At 39.5% G+C, this 10,612-nt stretch overlaps 1 pseudogene; it reads right to left on the bottom strand.

Moving 5' to 3' along the window:
* Nucleotides 1-3,562: 3,562 nt before the first annotated feature.
* On the bottom strand, nt 3,563-8,596 carry LOC149231074 (wax ester synthase/diacylglycerol acyltransferase 11-like; annotated as a pseudogene).
* Between the last annotated feature and the right edge of the window lie 2,016 nt (nt 8,597-10,612).

The raw sequence follows: 10,612 nt of genomic DNA, 5'->3' as shown, positions 1-10,612 counted from the left end.
TATGTAAATGAAAAAAGGCATACAAAGAAATCGAGCAAACAACACTCACACAAGCGAATACACAAAAAGTGACAGAAATGTTGAAAAAGACAAGTTGAGGCCACTTACTCGTGAATAGTTGAGCCGATTGTGTCGAAGAGTCCTAGATGTGCTGTGGAATTTTAGAACTCTAAGATCGATGTGAAATAATGAGCTCTGATGCGTCGAATAAATAAGTTTGGCCTCAAGACGCACATGCCACAAATCTAGGAAAAAGCGACACTTGGAGGGAAACTTCTAAAACAACTTTGCATGTAACCCCCGGCTGCTAAAAATAGCTCCCTGAATCATGGGATAATTTTTTCATGTTGCCTCTTGCTATTCCGGGAAGATCATGTCATGCATGCGTGCAAGTCAATTTTCCTCGGCCCCAAGTAGAACTGGTCAACCAGACTATCCATGCATGCGAATGCTCAACTGCTTGGGAAAAATGTGCATTCCTAACTGTAAGCTGGGCTAACTGCCCAAGGGGATTGCGCAATTTCTAGGCCCAGCAGCTGACTACTGCTCAAATTTGTGCAAATCCTGGGCTTAACTACTTGTTGATGGGAAAAATTGTGCAAATCCTGCTGGGAGGGTTGGCTAGCAGGATTGCACAATCTTGGAGCCTAACAGGTTGTTAGAGGGAATTGCGCAATTCCTAGAGGGAAGGCTAGTTTCCCTCCAAAAATGCACAAATTTCACTGGGAAGATGTTTAGCATGCAGCTAGACCAAGTCTAGAGGAGCAGCCTGTGAGGGAAATGGACCAACTGTGATCGACAGGCTATCTTTGTGCGAGGAAAGCACTGAAGCTTGAGTACTTGATGAAGAAAGACAAAGTTTTTTGCAATGTTGGTAGTGAGGCTCCAAAATAGGTTAAGGCAAAATTTTGGAGGGTTGTTGTAGCCACTACAACAGGATTCTACTTAAAACCCACCAATTATAACATCTAAGACTAGTCCTCGCTAGTCATAAAATTTGAAAAAAAAAGCTGACCTGTGGGGACCATAAATGACAAGCTATTGGGGGTAGGGTAATTTTGGGTAATGTAGTTTTGCAAGGCATTCTAGTTTTCTGGATGCATTTATTTCATATTCCCCATGCCATCATTCAAAAAATTGATTGTGAAATTCCTGTCGTTGGGTGCTGACAACAACAAAAAGGTCCATCTCACTAGGATTGACACTATTTCCAGACTAGTTGAGATGGGAGGGTGGGGCATGCATAACTACAGACGATTTAACCTTGCTTTACTAGCACATATTTATGGAGGATTTTCAATGAAAAGGGTCTGTGGGAGAACATCATTTTTGGGAAATACCTCTAGCAACAAAGCCTGGAGAATTGGGTTGATGCAGGGGCACCTTCCAATCCCAAAGCATCTCTCATTTGGAGGAGTTTGAAGATCACGAACCCTTCGCTATGTGGTAATTTACGCTCACAAGTGGGTGGTGGGAAACATATTCTCATAGGACTGGATGTTATTAAGGGGATGCCTGGGAACTACATCCTTTCTTCTCCTATCATACATTCGTTCAACTTGCAAGGGATATATATTGTTGCCAACCTATGTGAAGGAAGGTTTATGTTGCTCGATTCCTTTTCTTGGCGACATATATCACAAATTGGTATCTCAGAATACCTCGAAGGTGAATGGGAATTCTACCGCAACCATTTGTGCTAGGTTGGTATCTCATTTCCCCATAGGCAGGACAAATTGATATGGGGCGAACATGTTGCTAACATGAGTATTTCTACAAAATAAGTTTATGCATATATATCATCGAACAACCAATCGATCTTCTTTGTTGATTGGACTGCAAAAATATGGAAATGGGAAGTTCCGCTTAAGATTAATTCCTTTGGATGGTTGGTTATCCATAATTGATTTCTTACCTGGGATAACCTGATAAAGAGGGGTTTTAAGGGGCCTAGAAGATGCTAACTTTGTGGATTGGACTCAAAATACTGCATTCAACTTTTCAAAAATTTCTCATTTGCGGATGCCATTTGGGAGGAAGTCTCCACGTTATTGAGGGTTAATGTTCCTTGAGTTCATACTTTCATTGCATCTCGCCTCATCTCCTGGGAATCTAGAGAGAAAGCATACAAAGTTGTGACTTTATATATCCTATGGGAGATATGGCGCACTAGGAATGATTTTATTTTTTAGAGCAAATTTTCTGATGTTAATATCTCCAGCCTGATGATAGTCGCATATTTCCAGGAGATAGGTCCCTAGCTCCCCAAAGCCGCTTTCTACGCCATATCTTTTATAGACATGGAAGATACTTTCCCTATTGGATATTTGGATGGGGCCTCCTTTGGTGGTTAGTGTGACTATGGTGTCATTATCCTGATAAATCCCTCCCTTGCATACCGCTTCTGTTGGTTTGGGGGCCTTGGCAATAAATGTAGGGATGAAATGGTGACACTGTGGGGGGCACTACAATGTGCCTTGTGGCTTGACATTGAGAAGATTTTATCGTTGAAGACTCATTATCCATCATTCAATGGATTCAAAGGATAAATTCGCTTGAAGTCCCTACATTATGTAAATCGATGGAGCAAATCCAGTCTTTACAGACCTCTTTCTCTGATGTCTCCTTCGAGCATGTACATAGATTACAAAATACTAATGATGATTCTCTCTCCAAGTGCAACCTCTCCTTATTTCTGGGGCTTATGCATTTTGAGTACCTGGTTAATGGTTCAGTCTATGGAGATGGTACTTTTGAGATTTAATTTCTCGAGATTCCTTGCCTTTGTTTTTTTGTCCAGGCTCCCTAGTGGTTTTTGCCTCATTTTTTCTTCTAGGTAGGCTTTCTGGGATGGTTTCCTTCAAAAACACCTTTTACTGTTTTTGACTGCGTGCATGCGGTCCCATGTCTTGAATATTTGGTAAAGCAGGGGTTCTCTAGTCCTACTTTATATTTTGCTTGGTTAAAGTGTGGGCTAGCTTGGCTGAAATTCATGTGTAGTTGCAAGTGAATATGGCTAGCTGGGTTAAAATCTATGATATTGTAAACGTCTCTATGTTAATTAAAGTGGTTTTGTTTTTTAATTTGAAAAAAAAGTCTGAGATGTATAATTTTTATAAATAGTAAATTTAAAATGTATAATCTTTATAATTCAAATCAGCGAAGAAACAACTATCACTAATTAATTGGCCAATCTAAACCCTCATTACCATTGTTTAAAAAAACTACATTTAAATAAATCTATCAACCATGACTATCATAAATATATTATTTTAAATTTTATAAAAATTAAAATTAGGTAAAAAAAAACAATTTGCCCATTAATGAGATGGAAAAATGGAAAACAATAATTTCTTCGCATGAATGAAATGGAAAAATTGAAAGCAATAATTTATGCATTGCATAGCAGCAATGATCAAATACAATAACTTATATACTCTCATGTAACGTCCTCAGTAAATATTAGGTGATAATGTTATCATAATCTCCTTTACTTTCAACACAAAGTTATCCACCATGTTAGGCAGCACTGCTGTACATCGAAGAACATAAACGCTTTACACTATGGAACCCTTCCCTTGTTCACGTTTTCAGATGGTTTCATTTCCTCAAAGGCTTCCATGAAACACTTGCCCAGGATACGTGCGTCTACATAATCCTTGTGCGCGTGAACTTGCACCACAACATTTCCCATATAGGTCACAATGAACACTCCTAGCGCCTGCATGAACAAATTCCACCACTGTAAGAAATATGAGTGTAATGGTAGATTTTGGAATATCAGAAAATTTGACCAATAAGAATTAGGTCAATTGGGCCGTCCAGTTAAATAATTTTTTTTTAATTGAAAAAATTTGGTTGGGAACAACTCTGGCTCAAGATTGGATCACAAGAGCTGTGAGGACCAAATTTCTTTAGCTAACTAGTAGTTTCAAATTTAAAGGAGTATTTATAAGGTATTGTAATTTGTAAGTATATTTTTTTGTCAAATTTTTATACTGAATAGGTTTCTTGTTCTAGAACAAACAAGAGTAACTTGTACACCAATTTGATATCTAGTTTAATGGGGAACTTAATCTGTGAATTATATAATTTGAGTGGATGAACTTTTTGTTAAGAAGCCACTGAAGAGCATCTTAATGTGGATTGCAGATTCCAGAATATCCTGGAATCTGATGGTTAGGAGAGACTTTAAACAATTGACCCCTCTACTGACCGTTGATTCTGCGATATTCCTAGAATTTGTAATAAACATAAGTTCACCAATTACATAATCAAATTAAAAAAAAAAAAAAAAAAAAACCATAGATTCAAATCCAAAAAACCATAGATTCAAATCCAAAAAATGTGTATATACTCTTTCTTATCAAATCTCTACATTGAAACAGATTTCATCCCCCAACTTAAAAAAAGACTTATACAGCAATTTAATAACTAACTTAAAATCAAAAAATAAAAACTAAATAAAAATATAGAAAAACCTGAATTCCAGCAGCCGGTCTGGTGTTTATCATGCATAACGCTGTTAGTCTAGAACTCTTCATTTGTCTAATAACACCATGCTTTGGATGCTGGAATTTCTTTTCATAAGCATCTTGTACACTACGATGATCTCCAACTGAAACCATTAAAAAGAATCTAAACAGATTAGAAATTAAACTTTGGATAATAATGTATTTTACCTAATAACATGAAGTGGAAATATTTCAAAATAGGATAGAAAATAGCAAAATTAAGATAAAATCTGATGTCACAGAATTTGATGGAAAGATCAATGGATGGAAGTTAACTCATGGATTAGAAATTAAACTTTGTATAATAATGTATTTTACCTAATAACATGAAGTGGAAATATTTCAAAATAGGATAGAAAATACCAAAATTAAGATAAAATCTGATGTCACAGAATTTGATGGAAAGATCAATGGATGGAAGTTAACTCATGGGCCTGTCTTATAGATTGCAAAGTATTCACTCATCTCTATTTATTAAATTCCAAAATATTTAGAAAATATACTATCCATTAAAATGAAAAAAACTAAACTCGGAAATAATGAATAATAAATTCTGAATAGAAGGGGATCAAGGTATAAATAGTAAACCAGAGATCATTGTATTATGGAAAGTATTGATCGCGGTCAAATGAATGGGCTTGGAACACATAGAGATTTATAGTGATGAAAAGGGAATTTTAGACTGAGTCAAATGAGGCAAATGATATAACAGTTTCAATCCTCCTTTATTAACTAACACATACAGATTTATGGTGTTGCAAAGGGAATCATACACTGAGTCAAAGGATATAACAGTTTCAATTCTCCTATATTAACCAATTGGATGAAACACATCTTGAAGCTGGTAAGCACTTATCATCATATCTATTGGAACACATACAGATCTATAGTGATGCAAAGGGAATCATAGATTGGGTTAAAGGATATAACAGTTTCAATCATCTTATATTACCTAATTAGATGAAACACATCAGGATGCTGGTAAGCACTTATCATCATATCTATTTCGATCACATTTATAGGGAGCAGATTTAGACTGCAGACTTACTATCAAAGAAAAGAATAGATGAGGAACCTGGTAAGTTTTTCTTTTCTGTGTATAAACAAGGTGCCATGACAAATGCTGGCAGGAAAAACTTTTCTCAGAGCTGGGAGGTATGATGGTATGGTTTTTTGGACAATGCAAGGAACATCAAAATATTTGACTGAGGGGATCTCTCGTGTGATATTTGTTAAGAGAAATAATTTTTGTTTTTTGGCCAATAGGTGAGAGATCATAGGTTATGGATTATACAGGATTCATAGAAGATATAGTAGAAGATATAGTAGTAACAATAGTACTCTCCTGTCATATTTGTTAGGAGAAAGATAATTTTTGTTTTTCAGACAATAGATGAAAGATTATAAGTTATGAATTATACAAGATTCATAGGGGATATAATAGTAACAATAGTACTGTAAGATAGATAAAAGGGTCTTTTTGCATACAAATTAAAAACTATGAAAATTGTACTATTTGTTTTATTAATATAAATCATAAACTTTATTTTCCTTACTCCGAATAATAAATTATAAAAACTGTGGTCTGGCTTACATAGCAGCTGAGAGGTGAATCTGCAAGTAGCGTTGCATGCCATAGAAAACAATTCCAGTTGTCACATCATTCACTGTCTACAGAGTGAATCAAAACTATGTAAACATGCCTATCCATTAGAATTAAGAAAACAATTCCAGTGATCACATCATTCACTGTCTACAGAGTGAATTAAAACTATGTAAACATACATATCCATTAGAATGAAGCTATATGAATTAGTGTGGTAAGTATTGGGATGATCAGATAGAGGTAGATAAAAGGTATTTTTATGTGGATGGTAGATTTAAAGAATATTTTGGAATTTGATGATTAAGAGAAAAGTTAAACAATTCATAATTTAAATATTCTTAAAATATATTCTTAAAATAAATTTTTAAATTCGGAAATATTCCTAAAATCTATCATCCACACAAATTCAATAATTCAATAATCATGTACCCCTCCTACATCATTCTTGATTGCTTTGATATCCTCCCAAGGAAACGTAGCAGAAGAGAGAGAAACAGGCATATACTCCACTCCAGGACGTCCCCGAATTGGGAGCCTGCTATCATGAATCTACCCATTAATTCTGGGTACAAAGGTCATCACATCAATCAGCGTGTACCATACTACCAGCATCATATACCAGAGTCTCTGAAAAAACTTGGTTACTGTCGTGACAAAAAATTTAGGGGGCCTAGCTTTATAACTCCTACGATTGGCAGTAGAAAAACTCGGCGGGAGATCAGGATTGTCGGCTCTCTCGGCAAGAGAAAACAAGGTGGACATGAAAGAAATGCTATCTCCGAGGGCGTGATGGATCCTGACAACCATGGTGGCTCCGGCCTTGCTCGTTCTTTAATTCAAGAAGTGGAGCTCCCATAGAGGGCGCGACGGGTTGAGAGGAGTGACGACCAATTTGCAGATATAGTCATCAAACCAAGCGTCATATGATTCTTCGCCAGGCGGAAACTCGGCAATAAATCTGTGGTCATCCACTTTTATTGTTGTTTTCTACCATCGCAATGCTCCACAGTGATCTTTCTTCTGCAAAATAAATATTAATGTTAAAAACACTTTTGAGAGTACGGAAACAAATAACTAGTTTGCTTATAGGTCATAAATGCACCCCGTTGTATATCTCTGCCATTGGATCAATGGTCTGCTCAAATTTAACCTAGTCTGTTCAAATCCAATTCTATATAGCATGTGTGTGTCACGTTCTTATATTGGCACCACTCTTCGAACTGCACTATAGCGAGATGCGGCACCACTAACCACTTTCTTTTCACCAATACTTATGATCGTGGACTACCCGTAACATTCGTACTTAGTTTTTTTTTTGTTACCAAGTATTAGTTTATCTTTTATACACGATGAAAACCATAAACATTTATCATAACAGCAATAATATGAACAATTGCACAACAGTATAAAGGGAGGGGCAACTCCTCAATGTGAGTCTACCCAAATCAATATATATATATATATATATATATATATATACTCTTTAATTTTCACAACATAAGTTAAATCTTGGAGGAAACCCCAAATTTACACTTAGCCAAATTTTCACAACTTCGGCAAACTCGATTGCCCAAATCGTCGGCGCCTCCGAATAGTCGCCGCACGACTCGCCCAACTCTATGTTCACCTGTCACACGTGTTCACTCGGTTCGCTCACTGTTCGTTCAGCAAACGCCCAAACCGTGTTACCCTGCCCGACTTTATCGTTCAGCCCAACTGTTCCTTTGTTCGGCGGGTGCACATGCACCCGTGTCGCCACTCCCCCGAACTCTCGTTCACAATTTCGACCTCCCTTCGTTCGGTGGGCCGCACATGGTACCGCTTACACAAACTCCTGTTCACAACCTCTGGTTCAACCACCCTTCGTTTAGCTAACGCCCTCATAGTGTTGTCCTGCATGAACTATCAACCTGTCGTTCAGCCCTGCACGGACGCCCTACTCGGGTCGCTCGTCGTTTAGCCTTGCACGAACGCCCTGAACGGTTCACCCGTTGTTCAGCTCTGCACGAACGCCCTACTCAGGTCGCTTGTCATTCAGCCCTGTACGGACGCCCTAAACAGTTCACTCGTCATTCAGCTCTACACGAATGCCCTTGCCCGTTCCGCCCGTCGTGCGGGCACATCTGCATTGAACCTTTGTACTTCTTCGCTCTTCTCCTTGGCTCGACCAAGTGATCTGCGTCCAAGTTTGTTGGTTAAATGACTCATCTCCAACTCGTCCTCCACTTATTTATACGCTTGAATGCCCATTGTTCAAACGCCCAGCTAACCCGCCCATCAAACACTCTTCCGTCGGCTTTGCTCCATTTTAACACGTCAGCCCACCCACATATCGTGTGGCCGCCCCCATCGCATGTCGGCTCGCCCGCTCCTCGAGTTGCCCGGGACCGCTCATACGATATATACATACCACACTCAACACTTCGCATTTTTCACTCGCGTGACCTTCCACCATGGCTGCAACTCGCCCATCCATGTGCCCTGCAGCTCGTGGTCCTCACATTCTCCCCCACTAGAACTCATTGTCGTCCTTGACAATCTCTCATCCTGGCAACCATCTGTCACCAAGATATCCATACCAAGGCACATACTCCATCAGTATGTCATACATCGGAATGTCTCCTCAATCCATGATCATCAACCACATCCGTTGCAATCTCCACATGTTTCTCCCATCGTGGAAGGTGGTCCCTCCATCTCAAGCTACATATTCACTACAACATATCGTGTCGACTTCATCATGTATCATCATCGTGTGAACTGCTGCCATGATACTCCAACACAATGCTAACACCTCTGTACACTACTAGTCCCCATGACTCGAACTAGTTGGTTAATCAGTCCAACTGTCACGCTCAAATCATGAGAATGCACATCCTCATGCCATCATCAGTCGTTTCTCCGAACATCTTGTCACATCATCAACTCGATCAAGAATCCATCTCCATGTAAGCCATGTCCAGGTCCATGAAGTAACCCTCATCTCATCTGCAACATGTTGTCCATGTGCTGCCCATGATCATAGATCAATCAGCTCCCATGTGTCAAAAGTGGTTAAGTCTCGGCTCAACCCATGTCCAAGTGTTTGCCACCAAGGCATCATCATCGTTGTAACTCCATCACTCCAAAGTGTCTCATATCGGTCCTCCACATCAAGTCACTCTTTCAAGCACACCCATACATGTACTCAAAAGTATGCACCCCATCTTGCATCAAAGTCTCTGACCTCAGCTCCTCAATGCATCAGATCCTCCAAGTCCACCATATATGAAGTCCCCAAAAGTCACAACCTCATGTCATCATGAGCTCCATGATTCATCTCCAACCAACATCCAGCAAGCACACAAGTCTCGGCCCAAAGGTCTCTGCAAGATGCCTCAGCTCTCCATGTAGTAGGAATGCTCCATAGTCTACTCACAACTCCATCCAAGTCCATGGTCTTATTATACAAGAGTGCACAACCTCTCCATTGGCTCATAAACAAAACATCCCCATGTCACATTAGCAAATCCACCTGCACAACATCCTTGCCTTGGCACTCCTCATTGGATGCCCATAAGTGACCCCTCTACAAGTGCTCCTGCATAATGTCCCTGCATAAGGCTGACATGCTCCATGTTTCCAACCTAAAGTCCATGACTCAAGTTGTCCATGTTGTCCAACCAGGTAGACCCATCACAACAATCGGTCATCCGCATCCATGCCTGCTAATCCGGTCTAGTGAACTCAGACACCCAACCATATCATCATCACATGAGTCTCTTCCACCATGGCTCCCCCACTAAAGGTTCCACCAAGACTACCTTTTGGTCTCGGCCATGAGAATTCTACCCAAGTATCACCAAATCAAGTGTGTGCCCTCCTCTGTCCATGAGTCATGCTAGGCACTTAGCCAATTCTCCATGTGGCTAAAGCATGACCCAATCCTTTGCAATGATCATCATGTTCCTCCTTTGTCACAGGCCTTTTCACCTTCCACCATAAGGTCACAAACAACTCCAACAAGTCCTGCAATAGTCAATGTTCCTTACTCCTCCATACAAGATCTCATCATAGACATCCATGGTAAGATCCTCCTTTGCATCGGCAAACTGATTTTGCTCTTCCTGCATACAGTTCATCTACAAAATGCTCAACTGAAACATAAATATCAACAATACTTACTTCATCATCATGAGGCTCCTCCATGTGAGTATCATTATCCACCCATGTTTGCAAACTGCACGATCCTGGTCCAACTTGATCAATCTCAAGTTCATCCTCCATCGTTGTCATATCTGCATCATCCTCAACTATCATGGCTTCCTCTTCCTTGTTGGCACAATCTGCAACTTTATCCTGCTCCATTGCCCAACCAAGTTGAAGAAGTTCGTCTTCAATATTCCTTTCCAAGACTTCAAGTTTATCTCGAATCCGTGGGTTCTCTTCTTTCATCCGCTTCAACCTGTATAAGGTCAGCAAGAGCTTCCCTTCGCATTCTTCCAAACCTGCC

The sequence above is a fragment of the Pinus tabuliformis genome, chromosome J (assembly GCF_031772625.1).
Source record: "Pinus tabuliformis cultivar Carrire ecotype Pingquan chromosome J, CPIR1, whole genome shotgun sequence".
NCBI classification, from domain to species: Eukaryota; Viridiplantae; Streptophyta; class Pinopsida; order Pinales; family Pinaceae; genus Pinus; species Pinus tabuliformis.
The sequence above is the reverse complement of the archived record's forward strand: the minus strand, read 5'-3'. Positions and strand labels throughout refer to the sequence as shown.